The following is a 26015-nucleotide window of genomic DNA, read 5'->3' as shown; positions in this document are numbered from 1 at the left end:
GTGACCATGATGGAGTCCCAGAATCGCAAAAGAGCTCCAGCATGGACTGAACAGGAGGTATGGGATCTGATCACTGTATGGGGAGAGGAATCCGTGCTATCAGAACTCCATTCCAGTTTTCGAAATGCCAAAACCTTTGTCAAAATCTACCAGAGCATGAAGGACAGAGGCCATAACAGGGACCCGAAGCAGTGCCGCGTGAAACTGAAGGAGCTGAGGCAAGCCTACCAGAAAACCAGAGAGGCGAACGGCCGCTCCGGGTCAGAGCCCCAAACACGCCGCTTCTATGATGAGCTGCATGCCATTGTAGGGGGTTCAGCCACCACTACCCCAGCCGTGTTGTTTGACTCCTTCAATGGAGATGGAGGCAACATGGAAGCAGGTTTTGGGGACGAAGAAGATGATAGCTCACAGCAAGCAAGCGGAGAAACCGGTTTTCCCGACAGCCAGGAACTATTTCTCACCCTGGACCTGGAGCCAGTACCCCCCGAACCCACCCAAGGCTGCCTCCTGGACCCAGCAGGCAGAGAAGGGACCTCCGGTGAGTGTACCTTTTAAAATACTATACATGGTTTAAAAGCAAGCATGTGAAAGGATTAATTTGCCCTGGCATTCGCGGCTCTCCTGGATGTACTCCCAAAGCCTTTGCAAAAGGTTTCTGGGGAGGGCAGCCTTATTACGTCCTTCATGGTAGGACACTTTACCGCTCCAGGCCAGTAACACGTACTCGGGAATCATTGTACAACAAAGCATTGCAGTGTATGTTTGTTGGCGTTCAAACAACATCCGTTCTTTATCTCTCTGTGTTATCCTCAGGAGAGTGAGATATCATTCATGGTCACCTGGTTGAAATAGGGTGCTTTTCTTCAGGGGACACTCAGAGGAGCCCGTTCCTGCTGGGCTGTTTGCCTGTGGCTGAACAGAAATGTTCCCCGCTGTTAGCCACGGGGAGTGGGGAGGGTTGAGGGGGTAGCCACACGGTGGGGGGAGGCAAAATGCGACCTTGTAACGAAAGCACATGTGCTATGTATGTAATGTTAACAGCAAGGTTTACCCTGAAAGAGTGTAGCCACTGTTTTATAAAATGTGTCTTTTTAAATAGAATCATAGAATATCAGGGTTGGAAGGGACCTCAGGAGGTCATCTAGTCCAACCCCCTGCTCAAAAGCAGGACCCATCCCCAATTAAATCATCCCAGCCAGGGCTTTGTCAAGCCTGACCTTAAAAACTTCTAAGGAAGGAGATTCCACCACCTCCCTAGGCAATGCATTCCAGTGTTTCACCACCCTCCTAGTGAAAAAGTTTTTCCTAATATCCAACCTAAACCTCCCCCACTGCAACTTGAGACCATTACTCCTTGTTCTGTCCTCTTCTACCACTGAGAATAGTCTAGAACCATCCTCTCTGGAACCACCTCTCAGGTAGTTGAAAGCAGCTATCAAATCCCCCCTCATTCTTCTCTTCCGCAGACTAAACAATCCCAGTTCCCTCAGCCTCTCCTCATAAGTCATGTGTTCCAGACCCCTAATCATTTTTGTTGCCCTTCGCTGGACTCTTTCCAATTTATCCACATCTTTCTTGTAGTGTGGGGCCCAAAACTGGACACAGTACTCCAGATGAGGCCTCACCAATGTTGAATAGAAGGGGACGATCACGTCCTTCAGTCTGCTCGCTATGCCCCTACTTATACATCCCAAAATGCCATTGGCCTTCTTGGCAACAAGGGCACACTGTTGACTTATATCCAGCTTCTCGTCCACTGTCACCCCTAGGTCCTTTTCCGCAGAACTGCTGCCTAGCCATTCGGTCTCTAGTCTGTAGCGGTGCATGGGATTCTTCCGTCCTAAGTGCAGGACTCTGCACTTGTCCTTGTTGAACCTCATCAGATTTCTTTTGGCCCAATCCTCCAATTTGTCTAGGTCTCTCTGTATCCTATCCCTGCCCTCCAGTGTATCTACCACTCCTCCCAGTGTAGTATCATCCGTAAATTTGCTGAGAGTGCAATCCACACCATCCTCCAGATCATTTATGAAGATATTGAACAAAACCGGCCCTAGGACTGACCTCTGGGGCACTCCACTTGACACCGGCTGCCAACTAGACATGGAGCCATTGATCACTACCCGTTGAGCCCGACAATCTAGCCAACTTTCTACCCACCTTATAGTGCATTCATCCAGCCCATACTTCTTTAACTTGCTGACAAGAATACTGTGGGAGACCGTGTCAAAAGCTTTGCTAAAGTCAAGATACAATACATCCACTGCTTTCCCTTCATCCACAGAACCAGTAATCTCATCATAGAAGGTGATTAGATTAGTCAGGCATGACCTTCCCTTGGTGAATCCATGCTGACTGTTCCTGATCACTTCCCTCTCATGTAAGTGCTTCAGAATTGATTCTTTGAGGACCTGTTCCATGATTTTTCCGGGGACTGAAGTGAGGCTGACTGGCCCAGGATCCTCCTTCTTCCCTTTTTTAAAGATTGGCACTACATTAGCCTTTTTCCAGACATCCGGGATTTCCCCCGTTCACCACGAGTTTTCAAAGATAATGGCGAATGGCTCTGCAATCACAGCCGCCAGTTCCTTTAGCACTCTCGGATGCTATCCCTTTTTTTTTCTCCACCAGCTGCATGTGTTTCAATGATCACAGGATCTTCTCCTTCCCAGAGGCTAGTGAAGATTAGAAAGAAAAAAAAAACACACTCGTGATGAAATGTTCTCTGAGCTCATGCTGTCCTCCCACACTGACAGAGCACAGACGTATGCGTGGAGGCAAATAATGTCAGAGTGCAGGAAAGCACAAAATGACCGGGAGGAGAGGTGGCAGGCTGAAGAGAGTAAGTGGCGGGCTGAAGACAGGACTAAAGCTCAAATGTGGCGGCAGCGTGATGAGAGGAGGCAGGATTCAATGCTGAGGCTGCTGGAGGATCAAACCAGTATGCTCCAGTGTATGGTTGAGCTGCAGCAAAGGCAGCTGGAGCACAGACTGCCACTACAGCCCCTGTGTAACCAACCACCCTCCTCCCCAAGTTCCATAGCCTCCACAACCAGATGCCTAAGAACGCGGTGGGGGGGCCTCCGGCCAACCAGCCACTCCGCCACAGAGGATTGCCCAAAAAAAAGAAGGCTGGCATTCAATAAATTTTAAAGTTGTAAACTTTTAAAGTGCTCTGTGGCATTTTCCTTCCCTCCTCCACCACCCCTCCTGGGCTACCTTGGTAGTCATCCCCCTATTTGTATGATGAATGAATAAAGAATGCATGAATGTGAAGCAACAATGACTTTATTGCCTCTGCAAGTGGTGATCGAAGGGAGGAGGGGAGGGTGGTTAGCTTACAGGGAAGTAGAGTGAACCAAGGGGCGGGGGTTTTCATCAGGGAGAAACAAAGAGAACTTTCACACCGTAGCCTGGCCAGTCATGAAACTGGTTTTCAAAGCTTCTCTGATGCATACCGTACCCTCCTGTGCTCTTCTAACCGCCCTGGTGTCTGGCTGCGCGTAATCAGCAGCCAGGCGATTTGCCTCAACCTCCCACCCCGCCATAAACGTCTCCCCTTTACTCTCACAGATATTGTGGAGCACACAGCAAGCAGTAATAACAATGGGAATATTGGTTTCTCTGAGGTCTAAGTGAGTCAGTAAACTGCGCCAGCGTGCTTTTAAACGTCCAAATGCACATTCTATCACCATTCTGCACTTGCTCAGCCTGTAGTTGAACAGCTCCTGACTACTGTCCAGGCTGCCTGTGTACGGCTTCATGAGCCATGGCATTAAGGGGTAGGCTGGGTCCCCAAGAATACATATAGGCATTTCAACGTCCCCAACGGTTATTTTCTGATCTGGGAATAAAGTCCCTTCCTGCAGCTTTTGAAACAGACCAGAGTTCCTGAAGGTGCGAGCATCATGTACCTTTCCCGGCCATCCCACGTTGATGTTGGTGAAACATCCCTTGTGATGCACCAGTGCTTGCAGCACTATTGAAAAGTACCCCTTGCGGTTTATGTACTCGCAGGCTTGGTGCTCCGGTGCTAAGATAGGGATATGGGTTCCATCTATGACCCCACCACAGTTAGTGAATCCCATTGCAGCAAAGCCATCCACTATGACCTGCACATTTCCCAGGGTCACTACCCTTGATATCAGCAGATCTTTGATTGCGTGGGCTACTTGCATCACAGCAGCCCCCACAGTAGATTTGCCCCCTCCAAATTGATTCCCAACTGACCGGTAGCTGTCTGGCGTTGCAAGCTTCCACAGGGCTATCGCCACTCACTTCTCAACTGTGAGGGCTGCTCTCATCTTGGTATTCATGCGCTTCAGGGCAGGGGAAAGCAAGTCACAAAGTTCCATGAAAGTGCCCTTACGCATGTGAAAGTTTCGCAGCCACTGGGAATCGTCCCAGACCTGCAACACGATGCGGTCCCACCAGTCTGTGCTTGTTTCCCGAGCCCAGAATCGGCGTTCCACAGCATGAACCTGCCCCATTAGCACCACGATGCATGCATTGGCAGGGCCCATGCTTTCAGAGAAATCTGTGTCCATGTCCTGATCACTCAAGTGACCGCGCTGACGTCACCTCCTCGCCCGGTATTGCTTTGCCAGGTTCTGGTGCCGCATATACTGCTGGATAATGCATGTGGTGTTTAATGTGCTCCTAATTACGAAAGTGAGCTGAGCGGCCTCCATGCTTGCCTTGGTATGGCGTCCGCACAGAAAAAAGGCGCGGAACGATTGTCTGCCGTTGCTCTGACGGAGGGAGGGGTGACTGACGACACGGCTTACAGGGTTGGCTTCAGGGAGCTAAAATCAACCAAGGGGGTGGCTTTACATCAAGGAGTATTTCAGGCAGGACTTCACGGAGGGTTCCAATAAGAAATGGTGCACCTAAGTTATTGTTCTTATTGGAACAAGGAGGTTAGTCTGGCCTCTGATTGATACATGGCTAGATATACCTCGCTGCATCTTCTCTGTGAGTGACTGCAGTGTGACCTAGAGGAATGAGTCCCCTAGACGGGGGAGAGCGGGGGAAGCAAATGAGTACAAAACAAATCTGGTCTATTTCTTGTTTTGATACACTCCATCTATCTTTTACATCTTAGGCTGGCAGCAGACGGTGTAGAAGGACTGCATGCCATCCACATCTCAGGGCTGCTCGGCAGAAGATGGTACAATACGACTGCTAGCCATCCTCATCTCTTGCCTGCCTGGCAGAAGATGGTACAATACGACTGCTAGCAATCCATATCGCCTGCCTGCTCACCATAAGATGGTTCAATAGGACTGACTGCAGGACTAAAGAGAACGACTTGATCAAGTCACTCCAAATTTAGTTCCTGCGACCATGTCTGCCCAGGCGCTCCTGGCCGACGTGGCCAGGAGCACCTCGGACATGACGATGACGGCTACCAGTCCCATTGCACCGTCTGCTGCCACAAGGCAATGGGTTGCTGCTACTGTGTAGCAATGCAGTACCGCGTCTGCCAGCACCCAGGAGACATACAGTGACAGTGAGCTGAGCGGGCTCCATGCTTGCCGTGGTATGGCGTCTGCACAGGTAACTCAGGAAAAAAGGCATGAAACGATTGTCTGCCCTTGCTTTCACGGAGGGAGGGAGGGAACGGGGGCCTGACAATATGTACCCAGAACCACCCGTGACAATGTTTTAGCCCCATCAGGCATTGGGATCTCAACCCAGAATTCCAATGGGCAGCGGAGACTGCGGGAACTGTGGGATAGCTACCCACAGTGCAACGCTCCGGAAGTCGACTCTAGCCTCGGTACTGTGGAAGCACTCCGCTGAGTTAATGCACTTAGAGCATTTTCTGTGGGGACACACGCACTTGAATATATAAAACCGATTTCTAAAAAACCGACTTCTATAAATTCGACCTAATTTCGTAGTGTAGACATACCCCCAGAGGCCTTAACAATATGACTTAATTTTCTCTGCAAACATAGATACTATTACAGCACAAATAACAGGCACTGCAATCACAATGTCTCAAAGAATTCAATAAATATGAAAGTCATTCTAGGTGTGAAGAGGAGCAGTGTCTCAAAACAATAAATAAATCTGCCACCAAAAATATTGATGCTGTTGCAGGCACATATCTGGCAGTTGAGTGTATAGAACCTTGCAAGACCATTTTGATTAAAAAAATAAACTCTGGAAATCCAGAAAATCCTTCTAGGGACTGGTCCCCCCAGCTCCTGGGCAGCAGACAGAAAGGAAAATGGTTTGCTGCTCCATAAGACACTGTGTATGGGGGCCTGGAGAACTTCAGGCAGCAGCTAAGGTTTGGGCAAGGAGAAAAGATGAGGGGTTAAAAGTGGGTGTTACAAACATTAATCACTAGAGTTACTGACTAAAGCATTAACCCATTGTCACTGCCCATAACAATCCTGTACCATGATAGCCCCTCCAAGTTGTGTTGTTTGCAACCAATGTTTTATTTCTCCTCCTAATAGACCTCAGTGGTTGCCTAGTGCATTTACTCATATATTCCAAAGTACTTCAGATAGGTAGGTAAGAATTATCCTCCCCATTTTACAGATAGAGTTAACTGAGACATAGAGAATAGAAGTGATCTGCCAAGGTCACAGAGTGCATCAGTGGCAGAGTCAGGATTAGAACCCATGTCTCCTGATTTCTTTTCTTGGGCGCATTACCACACAGCTGCTAGCTATACACAAATTCCATGGAGATAGTAAAATAATATGCCACTGTACATCACAGGACGTATTCTGCTGTGTACTGAATTACTCCATACCAAACAGATCTGCTAAGGAGGGTTAGTTAGAATCATAACAGGTGGCAGACAAGAAACCAGTTGATGAACTAATCTGAAGAAGCACTCCATGAATCAAATAAGAAGCTTGTGAAAAGTCAAAGTCACTAGGACAAAGACAAAACAAGATTTATTTAAGTTTGCAATAATCTATTCTACTATAATTGTCCTTAATATCATAAGTTTTTGGGTTTTTTTTACGGGAACATAATAAAAGGGGGCCAGATTTTCTTATGGCATCTTAATAACAGCAGTGAGCAGCTTGGGTTTCCATAATGCTTTTCACTGAGTGGAACATCCTAAAGTGCTTTGCAAAGCATTTAATTACCAGTAATGCAGTGACTGCACTTCGCTGGCCTAACATTAAAGGCAGTATCAGTAAATGCAAAACTCTGTACCTTTATATTATAAATAGTAAGATTGGAAACCTTTCAGCTTCCATGAGGAAATATCATAGTCTCCTCAAAGGTTAATAAAACTCTAGCAATTTTGTAGTTGAATTCAACAATACCTTTGTGATCTTACAAAAGCTATTTTAATTGAAAAAATCTGATATGGTAAATTGGTGCCTGTAGCTCCAGCCCTAGAGTAGGTGCCTGTACAAGGAGCCGCATATTAACTTCTGAAGAGCTGCATGCGGCTCTGGAGCCACAGGTTGGCCATCCCTGCTCTAAATCATAACAAATTTGAGCCCAAAGGTGAACAATTGAGCCACACCGACACAATACATTGAAAAAAAAATTAAAATTATGTCATCTCTTGGGTTATAGGATTTTCGAGCTCAAATGAGTTTCCAGAGACAAACCATTATTTCCTGTATAGTCCATTGTGAGATGCTTTTTTACATTAATAAAATCCCTGTTCAGAAGGTCTTTGCTTTTTCAGTCCTAGGCACAGAGTATTTTAAATTCTTTTGTACCAAACCATTCATTTTATTAATCATCTCCATGCTGAAATGCATACAATCTGTAACCAAGTTCTGCACAACTGTATCTGGTCAAATTGCCAAAACTAGCTTTCCACAAAAATGCTTTGCTATATTATGTTCCAAGATGCCTCCTGATGAACTCTTATGCATACGATGAAACCTTCTCAGTTTTACAGAATGGCCTGCAATTCTGCTATTACATGAGATAACCACAGAAACAAATTTGTTAGTGACCTCTGGCATAATCCTCCAAAGTGACAACTTTTAAAAACCTTCGGATGCATAAAATCAGATCTTATCAGTTACATAAAATATTTATGGGGGAAAGACAGAAACTGCAAATTGTGTATTAGTCATTCAACAGTGCAGTTATGGCTTCGAGGGACACCTTATCAGCCATGTGTTTATATTTTTAAAAAAACTGCATTGCCTAATGAATGACAGTTTATTGAAGAAGAAATTCACATACTAAATATTAATTCTTGTGAGGCTGGACTCATGCTGGCTAGCCACAAGTGCTGGAGAGAAAATACTTTACTTCTCGGTTTCTCCAAATATTTCTGTGCAGTTCTATTAATGCACGTAATCTGAGTAATCACCACCCATAATCCACCATTTCATTATAATGTTGTTGTTGTTAGGTTTTTAAAGAATTGGACTCTGCCCCCTTACACTGAGTGGGACCTTAAGCTTTCTGGAGAAGGGACTGACTGTCTCTTTGTTCTGTGTTGTACAGTGCATAGCACAATGTGGTCCTGGTTCATGATTCAGGTTTCTAGGCACTTTGGTAGAACACGTAATAATAATTAATAAATTCTGTCAGTTGGTTTCAGTGGGACTGCTGATGGAGGAAGGTACTGTACAACTTACGGTTGCAGAATCAAGGTTAACCTCATACCTCTGAGAACCATAGCACACGGCTGCGTTCATTGGGGAGGTTCAGTTGTGTCCAAGAGCAGAATTTAGCTCACTGAGTGCAATAAATATTTTATGCATCGATAGATAAACTGGATTCTCTAGGGAAAAAATCATGAAGCATATGAGATACCCATGATGGTTAACTGAGTTACAGACAATAAATTCTTACATACGTTTGACTAATATGGTGACAAGTATGAGAGATGGAGGATGGCAGCTCAGGTGACTAGTGTTGGGTCGGACCATTCTGTTCCCCTGGAGATAACAAGATGCTGGGGAAAAAATGAGAAATTGCAGCAGTCTGATAATGCTTTATCATGCACTTGTCCAGTGTGCTGTAGTGAATTCTAAGTAAAGTACTTGATAATCTGCAGTAGTATAAGATCTGCTATCATTCGAGGCTTGCAGTAAAAGCCTTTCCACCGAAGTCTGTCTGAACAATTTGCACTGTAGTTTTCTTCTTAACTGGCTTCTAAAATGTTATAAATCCCTTGCCCCCAGCTAGGCTATGGGAATAAGGAAACCATGACTAAGAGCGCTGTAAAACTGCACCACAATCTTCTCTCTGTGATAGCTCTACACCATATTTCACCTGCTGAAGAAGAGGGTGTTTGAGCTAGTTAATGGCATGATGTGTGACTGTGCCTAAAATCCCCCCCCCCCAAGCATCATGGACCAAACACATGATGAATTTCCAACAGTCTTATTATTAATTAAACCTTACCAAGCATAGTTCAAGTCGGCATTTCAAGTATGGTTCTGTCAGCTGTACACACAGTAAATAGCACCTTATTACATGAGTAGTCCCATATTTTCCAATGAGACCACCTGTATCGTAAACTACTACTCAGCATGAGAAAGGGGGACAGAATCTGGCAAAGTAATTATAGTGTATTGTATGTGTGACATCTAATCTTGCCTCCTGATGCATCACTGATCAGATGTCTGCCTTCTAACTGTAACTTTTACAAGAATGGATTTGAGAAATTACTTAATATGTAATGAGTCTGAAAGAGACACATGTAATTTATATAGCCTTTAATATTAAACTATAGTTTATCTAATCAGAAACATATACTGCTAAGGTTTGTATAGCTTTGCAGGAAGGTTTTCGCCTCATTTTTATTTTTAAACAGCCATTGCCAGATATGTTCACAGAAAAATTCTTACCTGGAATATTAGTTCACTTTGTGCTGAGAGTGGCAGTTTTGCTTTTTTTTAGTATAAGCTTACAGTGCTCTTCAGCTAGAGAAGGAAAAATTGTTTGTTTGGTCCTCTGTTGTTCAAGTAAGGAAACTTGATTTACCTACTTATGGAAATTGGATTCTCTGATCCTTGGGACATCAGATGATCAAAAATAAAAGGATTATCTATTTCCTATGTGTAATCAGGGGCTTACTATTTTAATGTGCTATTTCTCAGCATTATCTGATATCACTCCTAAATTAATTGGAATCAGACATTTAAAGTAGATGACTTATTTTATGTGCTTACTTATAAACAGTTAATTCACCATTACCCATGTGCCAAAAATGGACAATACAATAATGGTCCATAACTACCTGTGGATAATTAATTTAATGAAGAGAGAGAATTATTTTCAGGAATCAGTACAGAGGAAAATAGTAATACTAAAGTGCATGTACCTTGGAATAGACTAAAGAGGTGATGGAATTACTCATCATAGCTTTTGTTATCCATTTAACACGTTTCATGATGCAGCATAGACAGCATTGGCTTTAGATTTCAAGCTCAGAACTGTGAGTATGAAAAATGTTATAGGTAAACTGTGTGTTGCTGCTCATCTCACATAATTCCCCAGTGCCTGGATAAAAACACATGCCATTTATAAATTCTGCTCTCACCTTCAAAGGACTTTACAGACTTTAGCTCGTTAATCTTAGCATCATGCTATTCATACAGTGTGAACAGATGTTCAAAAATGGGTATCTAACACTAGGCTTCTAAATCCATCACGGTGCATTCTTCGGAGGGTTTAAATTCTAGTGCAGACCAGCATGTTGCTCACTAACAGGCTGTGTGGTCCCTGCTAACACACGCTAATGGGATTACATTAATGCACACTAGGGAACTTCCTAGGGTCCACACTGGCTAGTTAGTGTGCACTAGCATGGCACATACTATAATTTACACCCCTTTGGTGTGAGTTAATGTACCGTGTAGACAAACCTTGGGAGTGTCTGAGCACCCAGTCAATGAGAGCTGCAGGTGCTCAGCACCTTTGAAAGTAACCCTACTTTTATTTGGGTGCCTGTGAATTAAAAAGCCTAATTTAGTTTTGACATTTTGGTGGATGTATTTTATATTTTGACCACCCTTTGATGTCACTAATGATGTTGAAATGCTCGAGTCATGGATATATTTGATAACAACTCTAAACTGGTGGAGCCCCCTAACTAGATCCAAATACAAGCTTAAGTGCTGGGGGGAGGGATAGCTCAGTGGTTTGAGCATTGGCCTGCTAAACCCAGGGTTGTGAGTTCAATCCTTGAGGGGGCCATTTAGGGATCTGGGGCAAAAATGGGTGATTGGTCCTGCTTTGAGCAGGGGTTTGGACTAGATGACCTCCTGAGGTCCCTTCCAACCTGATATTCTATGATTCTAATCATAGTGTCAAAAAAAATCTCCCTCCCTTGAGGCTAAGTTCCCTGAGGCTTCCGTTAACACACTCTGAACCTTCTCCCCATTGGGCTACTCCTGATGCCTCTTATCCAGGGTGGAGTCTAACACACTACACTACCCCAGAGGTGACAGTAATTAACTTGTAGCTATCAATAGGATTCCAGCAATTGCTAACAGGCAAGTTACAGCTACATCAACCTGTTAATATGAGTAATGGAGTAATATCCATTTTTCTGATGATAAAGTCACGGCAGTTTGACTACAAGATGGTGAGAAATGAATGGCATTGGCCCCCAAAGTTCTTGGGTCAAATCTTTCTTTACGAACACGGCGCTATTCCCATTGCAGGGACAATCTGGCATCCACAGGGATAGCTGGGCCCCTTTTGCTTTGTCTCGAATTCTTGTAACCATCAGCATGGGTTAGGAATGTTTTTGAGTTTGCCCAGCCCAATTATACTGCTTCTCACTGTGTCCAATTTTCCAGAAGAGCTGCATGGAATTTGCATTGTTCTTCTTTCTGAAGACCTAAGAAAGATGTATCTCCATCACTACCTGGAGCTCACCCTTCTAGTTCTCCTCTGGTAATCTCACAACCTCCCTACCTTTCTCCCTCTTCTTCTCAACACCAAACCCACTACTGACCTTACCTTGTCTCTCAACAAAACCAGCCCCTATTCTGCCATTACATATTGCTGCTCCTTATCACTGACCTCATTGTCCACTGTGTATTTGCATGGCATGTTCAGACTGTCATTCCTATCCTTTCCTGTCATTCCTTACCTTTCCAACTCCTCCTTTAAAATGGCACTATAGAGTAGGAAAAAGATTTAGGCACATTTCTAGTCTGCTGAGCCTTCTGCTCCAAATTTTGCATTTTATTCTGAATACTGTGCTTCTTGTGATCATTTGTAGCTCTTCCAAGAGCATTCCATAGTCCACAGGTTTTGCTCCTTGAACCTTGAGTTCACATTAGAACTCAAGTTTCCCAACTGTCCTTTCCATGGGACATACCTGGGGCCAGTGTTAACTAAGAGGCTGCTCTTTTATAATTATAGTTGCAGCACAAACACACCTCTTTTCAGTTCTACTTGTTTTTCATCGTTATACCACATTATTATTTTGTAAGTGCAAAAATTAAATTAGCCAGTAGTCTTGTGGAAAATAGTTCCTTTTGCTGGAAGCATCAGTGCTTTGCAGGACACATTTCTCAAGCTTCAACATCTCAGTATTTGCTGAGACGTGAAGTGGCACTGGTCACTGAGGAGACACAGCAAAGAATAAAGGAACTGTGCTATAGAGCTAATTCAGTAATAACGAGCTGACATAAGCAAAGTATAAGGTCTCTGGTTTCACTTAGTTCATTATGGATAGTACCTGATTGAACGGCGGATGCTTATGAAAGTAAAATGACAATGATCAAATAAAGAAGTCAGCATAACTTCAGCTAGTAATAACTATGTTTTTGTCCTCTGATGTGCACATACAATTCCCCCCCATGTTGGTGAATGTTGGACTCAGGTACCTGAGGCTATGATTTAGCTCTAAGGAGAATGAACAATGCTTATCCTACTCTCTGGTTTCATCTCTCTGTGGCTGCTGCGTACGTAACATAATCTAGTGATATTAAACCTGTGACTGTTTGCATGCAGCTCTCGCCGAATTCCTCAGGCTCTAACTGAGCTCAGCCAGAGTGAACAGAGAACCCATCACACGTTTGTGCATTACTACACCACCATTCAGGGGTGGAAGTGTCCTTTGTGGTTTCCAAGGCTGTGTACTGCTGTACACAGTGCTGGGCTAGAATGAACCAATATGAACTGTGATGCAGACTGTGCTACCACTATGTAAAAGACACTGCTGACAGAAATAATACTGTATGTAATTTATATTTGCCCATAAATATAGTAAAATAAAAACATAAAATCTTCACCATTCAGTGTAGGACTAAAATCAAATGTGAGCCAAGCGAGTCTAGAACTTAGAAGAGTTATCATGGTGATGGCACAATATGAGAACCAGGATAGGATAAGAGCGGTGATGCAACAGAAGTAAAAGAAATGCCATTCTGTAAAAAGATATACACAAAACTTCACAAACAAACTGAGGAGAGGGGTGCAAAAACAGAACAAGCAATGGCAGAATATACAGAGCTGTGCAAAACGTTGAGGAGAGGTTCACAGGGGACATACATATGTACATTGCCATGAACTAGGGGACAGTCAGGAGCTGGAATAATAAAAACATAAGAATGGCCATACTGGGTCAGAGCAATGGTTCATCTAGCAGCCTGTGTTCCAACAGTGGCCAGTGCCAGATAGTTCAGAGGGAATGAACAGAACAGGGCAATTTATTGAGTGATCCATCCCCTGTCATTCAGTCCCAGCAGTGAGAGGCTTAGGACACCCAGAGCATGGGGTTGCATCCTTGGCTATCTTAGCTAATAGCCATTGATGGACTTATTTTCCAGAAACTTATCCAATTCTTTTTTGAACCCAGTTATATTTTGACCTTAACAGCACCCCTTGGCAACGAGTTCCACAAGTTGAGTGTGTTGTGTGAAGAAGTACTTTCTTATGTTTGTTTTTAAATCTTCTGCCTATGAATTTAATTGGGCAACCCCAGGTTTGTATGTTACATGAAGGGGTAAATAACACTTCCTTATTAATTTTCCCACACAATTCATGATATTATAGACCTCTATCATATCGCCCCTTAGTTGTCTCTTTTCCAAGCTGAACAGTCCCAAGTTTTTTTAATCTTCCGTCATATGGAAACTGTTCCTTATTGTTGTCCTTCTCTGTACTACTTCCAAGTCTAACATATCTTTTTTGAGATGGAGAGACCAGAACTGCACACAGTATTTCGGGGTGGGCATACCGTAGACTTATACAATAGCATTATGATATTTTCTGTCTTATTTCTATCCCTTTCTGAATGGCTCCTAACATCGTTAGCTTTTTTTGACTGCCACTGTACATGAACTTGTCTGGATACACTGGTACTGAAAACCACACAGGAAAAAAATATTCCAAAGAATGCAGTAGATCTTCTCTGGTATTACATCACATCAAGGCAGGTTTGAGAGGTATCAGCATTTTCAGACTGAATATAGAGATTGAAAAGGCACCTGGAAAATATTTGTTATGTGCTAAAACAGTGGTTCTCAACCAGGGGTATATGTACCTCTGGGGTTACACAGAGATCTTCCAGAGGGTACATCCACTCATCTAGATAGTTGTCTAGTTTTACAACAGGCTACATAAAAAGCACTAGTAAAGTCAGTACAAACTAAAATTTAATATGGACAATGACTTGTTTATACTGCTCTATATATTATACACTGAAATGTAAGTACCATATTTATATTCCAATTGATTTATTTTATAATTATATTGTAAAAATGAGAAAGTCAGCAATTGTTCAGTAATAGTGTGCTGTGACACTTCTTTAATTTTATGTCTGATTTTGTAAGCAAGTAGTTTTTAAGTGAGGTGAAACTTGGAGGTACGCAAGACAAATCAGACTCCTGAAAGGGGTACAGTAGTCAGGAAAGATTGAGAGCCACCGGACTAAGAGATGGGAGTAGAAAACGGAGCAAGAGAAACATCAAGTAAGGTTGATTCATTGTCTGGTGGCAGATGCATGAACATCCCCAGTGCAGAAACAAGTAAACAGCCTGAAGCGTGCACTAAAGGGAAAATAATCTAATAAAACTGGAAGAAAACACTTATTATTCTCATTGTTATTCTGCTGTGAAGGAAAGGTAACTAAGGAAACCTAGAGATTTACAAATGTACCAGCCTTCAGTCAAGAACTTATAACATTTGTACACAAGTGCTAAATAGGTGACCCTTATAACATGGCTCCCAGTCTGACAAATAGTCCCAAGATTCTGTCAGGATTCTTCAAGAGATTCCATCATCAGCTGATAAATTAATTAGAGGAAATTAAAACTATAAACCTACTTCTGTTATATGTCATTGTACAACTGAGAAGTTTTATTTCATCTCAAAATAGATGTCTTATAACCTATTCAAAGTCTAGCCTCAGGTATAAGTTGTAGTCAATTATTGTAAATATTCATGTTCATGAATGAACCTTATGCAAAGAATAATGACAAAAATCTACATAAATCAAGAAGATCATGTATTTACAGAGTTCTTCATAGCTTGTCTGGAAACCAAATTGGGATAGAAAATAAGTCAACTGACAGAATATTAGAATCAGAGTTATGAAATGATATTATACATGCAGTTCCTGTGAGTTAGGCTGATACATGAATGTGGGGCTGGAAAATTCAGCTTTCAGATCACGTCCCAACCATTTTCTTTAGCCTGTCAGCTAGCAGAGATGCTCATTTGTAAGGTGAGCAGACTAAATACATATACAAAATAGTCAGAAATAAAACCAAGAAATTTCCTGAAAAATTAAAGCACATAACCAGGCTGATAAAGGAAGAATGAGGAGTGCCAGAGTTGGTGTAGCATCTTAAAAGCTTTGAACTTTTCTATAGGAGTTGGAGAGTATCTGGTATGGACCTATGCTGGAACAGAAAGATTGACAAAATAGACAAATATTGTCACCAGAAACTTTATTATGTATTCCATATGTACTTGGCTGTGTGTGTTTGCATGCACAAATTTGTTTGTATTTTAGGTTTCAGAGTAGCAGCCGTGTTAGTCTGCATTTGCAAAAAGGAAAGGAGTACTTGTGGCACCTTAGAGACTAACAAATTTATTTGAGCATAAGCTTTCATGGGCTACAGCTCAGCTTATGCTCAAATAAATTTGTTAGTCTCTAAGGTGCCACAAGTACTCATTTTCTTTTTGCATTTTAGGTGAGTGATGTTTTACTTGTGACTGCATAAATGGGAAGAGTGCTTTTAATATGGAACCTGTGTGTTTATTTGGAACCTTGATTCTTGTGTGTGTGACAAACATCACACTTACAGACACACTTTTGGAACGAGCAGTGGCAATGAGATGAGGCTTTGGCATAATTTTGATAATGATACTATCTGAGATGGTCCCTGGTACTTTGAAAATGGAACAATCTCCCAACCAGGGAAAAGTGAATCCATAGAATGAGGTCCTGCATCTTGTTATGTTGAATGGGTTCCTTTCAGATACAAAGCAAAGATCTCTGTTCTTCTTCAAGTGATGGTCCCTATTGTATTCCACTGAGGGTTACACATGAGCACCATACGTTTGGAGTCGTATGCCAGGGTGCAAAGAGATCAGAGGGAACCTTTTCCCTCTGCACAAGCAATTGGTCAGGATCCCTCTATAATACGCAGAAGCATGACTAGGAGGAGCCGGGGTTAGTCTGCATACAATGATCCTTAGGGGCCAGGGTTGGAGGTCAGCAGGTGAATTTTTTTTCCTCAGCTGGTGGTCAATAACAAGCACTATTTCTGTTTTGAGTCCCTCTGGTGTCCTTTCACTGCAGTGTTTAGCACGGCCATTTCTTTGGACCTCTGTCTCTGACATCCTAGTCATTTCCATAAAAGCCCATTGTGATCTTATAAATAGGAGATTCTGGCTAGAGGAAAGGAATGAAGCTGAGAGCCAGATGAAGTCTTCAAAAACCCATGTTCTACATTTAGGCACACGTATTTATTAACAAAGAAACAGTGATGAAACCCTGAGACAATGCACGGGAGCAAGAGGAATTTATTCAAAACAAAATAATGGTCAGAATTTTCCCTCAGAGAAAGCAGGTCAAATAAACATTCATTCCCCATTATGAATTTGGATATTGAGCGTTGGATCCAGTTGGCAACAGAGCTCACAAATCTGAAACTAGGACATTTTATTCATATCTCTAGACCCAGAAGGAATCCAGCATTTCCTCCCATGTCTGTAAACATCCCTGTGAAAGAAGATTTTCTGTTCCTACAGACTAGAGGCATCCATGCAAATGTCTTGAAATTCTGCTCGAGTCAGGCTTCCCTCTAGCTTCTTTGTGCAGCAGAAAAGAGGAAAGTTGCACTTAAAACCAAATGTTTTCTTTCAACATGCTTATGTTTATTACAGTGTGCACTTGGTGCCACAGTCAAGGGTTAACTGCACCTCTGCACCCTCCAAAATCTCCTCAATGCACCACTTTAGGTCTCAGGCCTCTATCCATCACCTCCCTTCAGACCGGGGATTTAGGTTTGAGTTCCCCTGCAGTTCTCTGTCTTATCCTACCAGGTCCGACCTTAGTCAAGTTACTGTCTCTTAGGAATAATGACAGGGTTCCAGTGAGCAGTGAGTTCCAGTGAGCCTAAAATATGTTTATTTTAGGACAAAATGTTACAGAGAAAACATAGAATAAAACCATGCACAGTCTACACACACACTCTAAACTTTACAGGTGTCACCCATCTTCCACATGGACAGCTTGGCAGGTTCCAGTCTTTCACACCCTTCCAGCAGGGTTTTGTCCTCTTGGGTACAATCTCATGTAGGTTTTTGGATCAAAATAAAAAACACTTGGCCAGTTCAGGCTGACCTCTTATACCATGAGATCTTTCTTGGTCTGCTGAGTTTCTTGAACCCATCTGCAATTCCTCCTCCCACACCCCACTGGTGGCACTTCTCAAGAATTGTTTACCTGTCCTGGGACCTACAATAATTACTCTCCACCAATTTTAGTTCCTTGGTAACGCTACCCCATAGAGCTAGAATACACTCCGTGACTCACAGATGTACATATAACATTTTATAGATACACTTTTTGTATCACTAATCCTGTTACCTATAGCATCTGGCACATCTCAGTAGAATAGTTTTTTGAAATATCCATATTTTCACTGGTTTCAGAGTAACAGCCGTGTTAGTCTGTATTCGCAAAAAGAAAAGGAGTACTTGTGGCACCTTAGAGACTCAAATAAATTGCTCAAATAAATTGGTTAGTCTCTAAGGTGCCACAAGTACTCCTTTTCTTTTTGCATATTTTCACTGTTTCACATCTGTCACACTCTTCCTTCCAGCCAGTTTTACCTGTTCCCATTGAGCCCCTCAGATACAAACACTCTTCCCTCACCTCTGGAAATGCTGTTGGTCTAGCCCTGGAATATCACCTACATTGGAGAATCAACTGATGGCAGATTGCATCTCTTTGACCAGTCTTTGTTAACATGCTCACAGGACAGTTCTTCACAGCCAGGTTTCTCAGACTCATAGGAAATTATGAAGTTTATGCCTTTCGAGCTGACAATAACTTACTTAGACAAAGAAAATTATGTAATGAGAAATGTTGGGGATCTCTTGACATCAGACTATAGTTATATTTACTCTTTGTATTATGGTAGTGCTTAAAGGTCCCTGGAATGTAGCAGCTGCCTCCCTTGTACCCTCTTGTGGCCTGGGGGCATATTACAGGCAGCCTGCCTCAGTTTTCCATCATGAACTGTTCAAATAAAACTTCACCCAGGCTTTTGGTGGTCAAAAAAATGCAGAGACTAGATTGGTTAATATAAAATAAACTCCAGACAAAACTCAAAATCCCAGAAAAAAGTCCATCCAAAATTCTACCCAAAACAAAGGTTTCTCTTTCTCTTCCCAGGCTTTCCCTGCTTTGGCAGGACACTCCCAAGCGCTAACTGGCTGGAGTCTCAGTCCTGACTCACTGCTAGAGCCTGCTTACTCCTAACAGTTTCTGATTCCTGAGCCTTGCCTCTTCCTGCTGCTGTTTTATAGAGAAATCACCTGATTCCTCCCAGGTGTGGCTCCTTCAGTAATCAAGGTTGGCTGGCTCCAGGCCTTCCAGCCCTAGAGGGGAAAGCATCCTGTTACAGTTTGGATTGGGTCCTCATTGAGCTGGGCACTACACAGAAATAAAAGACAGGCCATGATCCAAAGAATTTAAAATCTAAATAGGGACAAGATGTAATAGGAGGGTGTAGGGTGTATGACACAAGGGACATGGAGTAGGAGGATGAAGATAACAGTAAAAGGAATGCAAGGTTATATATTCTTAGCTGGGTGTACGATTTGGAAACTCCACAGTTTATTATTTTAAGATAAGCACATAGGTTTAATATAAAATTATAAATCATGCATCCAAATACAGTTAACTATCGCACTCTGCAAAGGGAATGCAAATGCAAAGTGCACACGGTAAGTATTCTGGTCATTTAAAAATAAGACACTTGTAACTTAATGTGCTAACTATACCCCAATTTTCAACCCATTTATTTATCTATCTTCTAATGGCAAAACAGGATTTGTGTGAGCCTGAATGTCAATGTACAGAAATGTTGATATTGTCAGCAAATGTAATGTCTTGACATTACAGCCTGAATGCAATGCTGTGGTGTCTGTTGGTGCACAAAAACAGGAAAGAAATTGCAGCAGCTGTAGTTTCATATCAGATGAGCTGCCTGAAGGATTAAAAAGAAAAGGAGTACTTGTGGCACCTTAGAGACTAACCAATTTATTTGAGCATAAGCTTTCGTGAGCTACAGCTCACTTCATCGGATGCATCCGATGAAGTGAGCTGTAGCTCACGAAAGCTTATGCTCAAATAAATTGGTTAGTCTCTAAGGTGCCTTTTTCTTTCTGCGAATACAGACTAACACGGCTGTTACTCTGAAACCTGAAGGATTAAGTTTATCAACTAGAGTACAATATACGGTACAGAGTATGTGCATGAGGTGTTCCGAACAGCTCAGGAGAGCACTCCCTGCCGCAAACCCCTGGGATACAAAGCCATTTTCATGCTTGAGTTACCACAATAGGGAGCACTTTAGTGGATGGGTGTAGTTTCTTTTAAACTGAAAAAAGATTCTTGCACAAAACATCAATGTAAAAACTAAGAATGCATGAATCATTTAAAATTGCTCCCCATCTTTTCTCCTGGCTGCGTTCCTCTAGGCCTTAACTCTCACTAGAACTGTTACTGCAATAAATGTTGTTTATATTATAGTAGTGCAGGATTGGACTGCTTTGTGCTGAGCACTGTACCAACACAGTGGGTGAAAGGCCATGCACAATGAGCTTACAACTGAAACAAATAAATATACGCTTTTGGTCGTCTTCTCTCCATTGTTGAGATGGGGAACTGAAGCAAAAAGGAGCTCTGAATTAGCAAACATCATACAGGGAGCCTGGGTCAGAGCAGCAAATTGGATCCAGGTCGCTTGAGTCCCTGGCACAGTCTTAAGTGCAAGACAGACCTTCCTGACCATAGCTGCAGCTTTTTAAAATGTTTTCCTTACATCACTACATGCTACAGAATAACAACTCAGAGTAAATTAGACTATTTTTTTTATTGCATCTAACAAAACACACACCGAAGTGATAGGAAGCAGCCTAGGCCTAGTAAGAGACTCAGCAAATCAGTTGGAAATGCTACTACAACTCATCTTCTGGCAGGTTCATTTTCTCTGGATCACTGCAATAAACTGACATGCAAAAGCACTTCTGTCACAGATGACAGAGAGAGCTAGTGAAATGGACAACGTGCAAAACAGGTACGAGTTTGGAATGAAATGTCCAGTGAAACTTTCCTGAAATCAAACCAGACTCTTTTTCTGAATTATACTTTTACACAAATACATACCGGGAAATCACTGAAGTTATCTGTATGACAACACAAGAATGGCCATGCTGGGTCAGACCAGTGGTCCATCTAGCCCAGTATCCTGTCTTTCAACAGTGGCTAGGGCCATATGCTCCAGAATATGTGCTAAATTGGGCCTTTGGAGGCATAGCCAATGTTAAGGAGTGGTGCCCCTGTGTGAGCTCAATTTCTCCCCGCAGGCACAGTGCATTAATGGGCCAGTGGGGAGGCATATTGTGCCATTCCTCACAACTTTTGTGTAACCCAATGTATCTGAGGCACAGTGCTGCCTGAAGGCAATTGTGCAGTAGATGCAGGTGGTTTAATTAATGATAGTTAATTAACCATGAGACCTGAGTATATTCCCTCCAAGAACAGGGTGCTTCTGCTCAACTTCCAGCCATGTACCAGAGTCCTCAGGTGACCTGAGAGAAGGTCAGGTGAAGGAGAGAGTTTAAAAGGGAGAGAAAATACGACAGTTCACAAGTGTGTACAGATAGTTTTTGGTAAAGCATGTTTAGTCAGAGTCCCTGGGGTTTGATGCAGTTTGATATGCAACATGCACTGGAAATATTTAGACATTTCAGTTGCCACTTTAAAAACACTTTATCTTCAAGCATTTTCCTTAGAGGATTTCATTGGTGACATGATCCCTTTAGCCATGAAGAAAAGCCAGTGAAACAAGTACTATATATGGCATGTGGTTAATTAACTGGTAGAATCATGGTCTGTGCTTCTGATAAAGGGCAAGGCCTGTATGTGTTATATAACCAATGCTTTTCAGCTAATATTTTGCGGCCCTGTTCTGGATCAGAGCCTTTGTGTTTTATTGTTTGTTCTAACTCATCAGTCTTAAGGAAGATACATCATTATTAAGAGGCTGCCATTCTCAGCTGTTGAAATCAAGATAAGCTACAAAAAAGAGTAATTGCCCTTCATAAATAATCTCCCTTCTCTGACTGGTACTGTTCCTCTGGTATGCATTATGCATGCCAGGAGCAAGTAGACATTATGCAGTTTAATAATCCAGTTTTAAACAATACAAAATATTAATATGTGGGGGTTTTAGAAACAGAGTTCAGTAGACTGTTAGGGGAATGTACAAAGATTTGGAGACTGTTGGGGCCATCTCTACTCCCCCTACTTCTGGGGCCCTGCAGCTTGGACCTGAGTTATAATGGAAATCACCTTTCAGGTCCTCTCTGTGGAAGTTAAGTCCCTCAACACTTCTGCCTGATACTTTGTTCGTGTGACTCATTCCTACTTCATTTTCAGAGTATACACGAGGTATGTGGCTTTTTTCCCCCTTGTTGCTCTAGTCCCTACACTTATTTTGCCCAGTTCAGGCCCCTGTAGAGCTGAGAATGTGTTTCACAAGTTCAGTGCCCAGAGGACTAACTGTCTCTCTTTGCTTTTCTACCCATTGTAATATAATTCTGTCTGTTTCGTATTTTAGGACTGTGTTCCTACCTTTCTTGCTCATTGGAGAGTCACATCTCAACATTTTCATTTTTTGGAGGTTGCAAATTCTGGCAAGTTGGCTTTTCAGATCTTTAACCATCTTTTCAAAGCACTCAAGGAATTTTCTGACCTGCAGGGATAATATTCTTGGCTCTTTCCATTTCTGTTCCTTAATAGCACAGTCCCAATGCCTTGAATAAGAAGAGAATGAATCAAACTTCTGTGTCCAAGGCACATACCCAGGTGGGGGGGGGGGTGTAGAAATTATCTGTGATAAAGATTAAAAGATAACTTAATCTTAAAATAGTGTTATGGAGAAACAAAATATCTGGTCTTTGTCAAAGAGGGATGATTCTCCTTAGAGGAGATTTGGGATGGTTTTTAAACTCTTCCCTCAGTCAGTGTCTGAATTAGGATTTTACTTATGATTTTTCAAAACCACTGAACAACTAGTGATTTTAGGTGCCTCAATTTCTGGGTGCCTAGCCTGAGACACATTTTGAGGAGCATGCTTTTCATTCAGTAAGTGCCGAGCATCCTCAAGTCTCTTTAAGTTGCCTCAAAACCACTTCCTAAATCACTTAGTTTCTTTTGAAAATGTAGGCTACTAAAAATGTATCACATTTTCTATTCTTTGGTCAAAAAATGTCTAGTGTGCTTTCTATATTATATATTAGGGCTGCAGATCAGCCTTTCAGCACCCACAGTCCGATGACAAATGCAGAGGTAGTTGGTACGAAGCATTCATGGACAACTGCACCTTCTGGCACAGTAATTACTATCTTGTAAAAATTTGGATCATGTTGGTGTTGCAAATGTGTGTTAATTGTCTCAATGAATCTTCAGACTAATATGTCATCTCACAGCAAATATTCAGCAAACTCCGCTATGATCAGATTGCTGCTCTGCACATGTTTACCGCCTCTCAAGGTGTTGCTAGAAATATTTTTATCTCAGTAACCCAAATATGCCTCTTGGATGCCATCCCAGTTATTGAGGCAAATTACAAATAAAAGAAACAATTTTCAAAAAGGTTCCTCTAGTATGAATTGGTTAATATAAGGTATGCTGGAGCATTAAAATGACCTAAGACATTTCATTAATAAGGGTAGATACAGTAGAACTACCCTGTAAGGCACAATTACCTGGTGAAATCCATTTAACCAAAAGGATCTTAAATTGCTTACTGAGATCAGTTTCACCTGGAGCATTTTTTGAGGCAAAGATCAGTGTCCAGCTATCAGGTCATTATGATGACCAAATAAAAAGTCACACACTTTGGCTGTCATAGTAACGTAGCTCAGATGCTGTGCACCTACCCTGTGCTGTTGAGCCAGTGTGGCCAAATTGTTTGCCATCTTGGGGAAAAAAGCAAGCTGGCAGGGTAAGCAAAAATAGAGTAGAATTTGTCAGAAAGGCCCAGTAACACTGTGAACATTTCAGGCCTTTGAATAGGGCACGGGAAAATGCTGGTCTTTCCTTCTGTCAGGGAGCACCTCTTTGCATCAGGCTTGTTTTTGCTGCTTCACTTGTTTGTCTGGAATTTGATGACACGTGCATCTTTTAAGGATTTACTCTTACAGATTTCTTTATAATTCTAAAAACATCGTTTTCTATTTTTATGCATTTTCATAGGAAAAAAAGACCCACTTCAACCTAACATGAGGGAGCCAAAGGTCAGGAAAGCAGAGTAAATAGTAAATATTATACAATTACTCTGCGATTGCAAAAATGTGGATGCCATCAAGGTTTATAGTGAGGCCTTGTATTCCTATTCCCCTTCCCCTACCCACCCACAAAGAAGGAGGCCTCCTCCACAGGGGTGAGGAGCATCAGGGAGTTGCTCCAGACTGGGTGAGGCTGGTGAGTCCATAGTCCCCCATGGCCAGCTTCAGAACCACACTGTCGTTGCACACTTTCATTATAGTCAGCTATGCATTTGTTTGTTTCAGCCCAGTCACTGCAATGTGCAGGAGATCCCACTGGGTGGCAGTGGTGGGTCAGGCTGGCTGAGGCACTGGCATAGAATTGGGGTTCTCATCCTTTTTCTTTCGGAGCCTCCCCTCCCACCCCCCCAGCCTGCTATAAAAACTCCACAGCCCACCTGTGCCACAGCAACTGTTTTTCTGCATATAAAAACTAGGGCTGGCATTAAGGGGTAGCAAGCAGGACAATTGCCCAGGGTCCCACGCCACAGTGGGCCCCGCGTAGCTAAGCTGCTCAGGCTTCAGCTTCAGGCCCGAGTGGCGGGGCTCTGGGAGGTGGAACTTTGGCTTTCTGTCCTGGGCCCTAGTTAATTTAATGACAGCCCTGCTTGGCAGACCCCCTGAAATCTGCTCATGGCCCACTAGGGGGCCTCAGACCCTTGGTTGAGAACTGCTGGGATAGAGCATTGGCTCTCAAACTTTCCAGACTCCTGTCCCCTTTTCAGGAGTCTGATTTGTCTTGCGTACCCCAAGTTTCACTTCACTTAACCACAAAATCAGACATAAAAATACAGAAGTGTCACAGTACACTAGTACTGAACAATTGCTGACTTTCTCACTTTTACCATATAATTATAAAATAAATCAATTGGATTATAAATATGGTACTTCCATTTCAGTGTAAAGTATATAGAGCAGTATAAACAAGTCATTGTATGAAATTTTAGTGTGTACTGACTTCTCTATGTAGCGTGTTGTAAAACTAGGCCAATATCTAGATGAGTTGATGTATAGCCTGGAAGACCTTTGCGTACCCCCAGGGGTAGTGTGCCCCCAGTTGAGAACCACTGGGATAGAAGGCACTAGAGGAGAAGTGGGGATGGCTTGGGAAAAATTTGAATGTTGTATGTAGCTGGTGAGAGAGACACTTGTAATGTTTTACTGTAAATTGTCTGTTGTTCTTTGACTGTCTTGTCCATTTAGATTGTATTCTCTTTGAGGCAGGATCCATGTCTTCCTATGTGAGTGTACAGTACCTAATACAGTGGAAGTCCCAACTTGACTGGGAGATTGGGGTACTACTGTGATATAAAGAATAAATTATTAGGGCTGGTTTTATCCTTAACTTTAAATAGTCAATAAAATGCAGCTTGGGTGGCTAATTGAGGATGATTGTGTCAGGAGATTGTGACTGAACAGAGCTTGCCTAACCTAAAAGATATTATTTAGATGGTATATAAACTTATGGTATAATATTGAGCAACATGTTCCACATCCAAATCCCTCTGACAAAAACAGCTTTAAGCATAAACCTTTCCTACCTGTTATTAATCCCCAGAAAATCCCCCTCAAACATTATTATGCTTAAATGACTGTAATTTATACCATTCTTAAATATCACAGTCTGCACTCCTAGTTCTGTAGGGGATTATTTTTCCATTCCTCCCTCTCAACTATCATGGTTAGTGATAGTTTGTATGAAGAGCACTAAATGAAAGTAACTATCTTATCAGTGAGTGGTTTGAGTGAATTAGATAATATACTTTTTTCCACTCTCTTAGAACAAAAACATACCAAAAATCTGATTTTCACATTCTTACGGCTGAGTTATAAACACCTGAATTTATGGTGGAAACACTGTCAGAGCCAGCATGAAAACACATCCAAAGGAAACCCCTCCAAGGAGCCAAGGTCACTGCATTTCCAAGAAACCCCCACAGGGATAGTCTTGCCATTCATTGGGACATCCTTGTTAAGCCAGTGAAATAGTGTGGTACAGAACACTAACACTAATT

General features: G+C 42.4%; 1 protein-coding gene across 12 annotated transcripts in view; it reads left to right on the top strand.

Moving 5' to 3' along the window:
* LOC140902052 (leucine-rich repeat and fibronectin type III domain-containing protein 1-like protein) overlaps positions 1 to 26015 on the top strand; it is a 259736-nt gene that overhangs the window by 127198 nt on the left and 106523 nt on the right. Inside the window, exon 1 of one of the 12 annotated variants that reach the window (XM_073321682.2) lies at positions 5183 to 5559. The exons of the other annotated variants lie outside the window; for them this stretch is intronic. The gene's annotated coding sequence lies outside the window, so the exon portion shown is untranslated. Of the gene's footprint in view, positions 1 to 5182; positions 5560 to 26015 lie in introns of those variants that run through there. 12 annotated transcript variants of the gene reach the window in all.

The sequence above is a fragment of the Lepidochelys kempii genome, chromosome 23, assembly GCF_965140285.1.
Source record: "Lepidochelys kempii isolate rLepKem1 chromosome 23, rLepKem1.hap1, whole genome shotgun sequence".
NCBI classification, from domain to species: Eukaryota; Metazoa; Chordata; order Testudines; family Cheloniidae; genus Lepidochelys; species Lepidochelys kempii.
The sequence above is the reverse complement of the archived record's forward strand: the minus strand, read 5'-3'. Positions and strand labels throughout refer to the sequence as shown.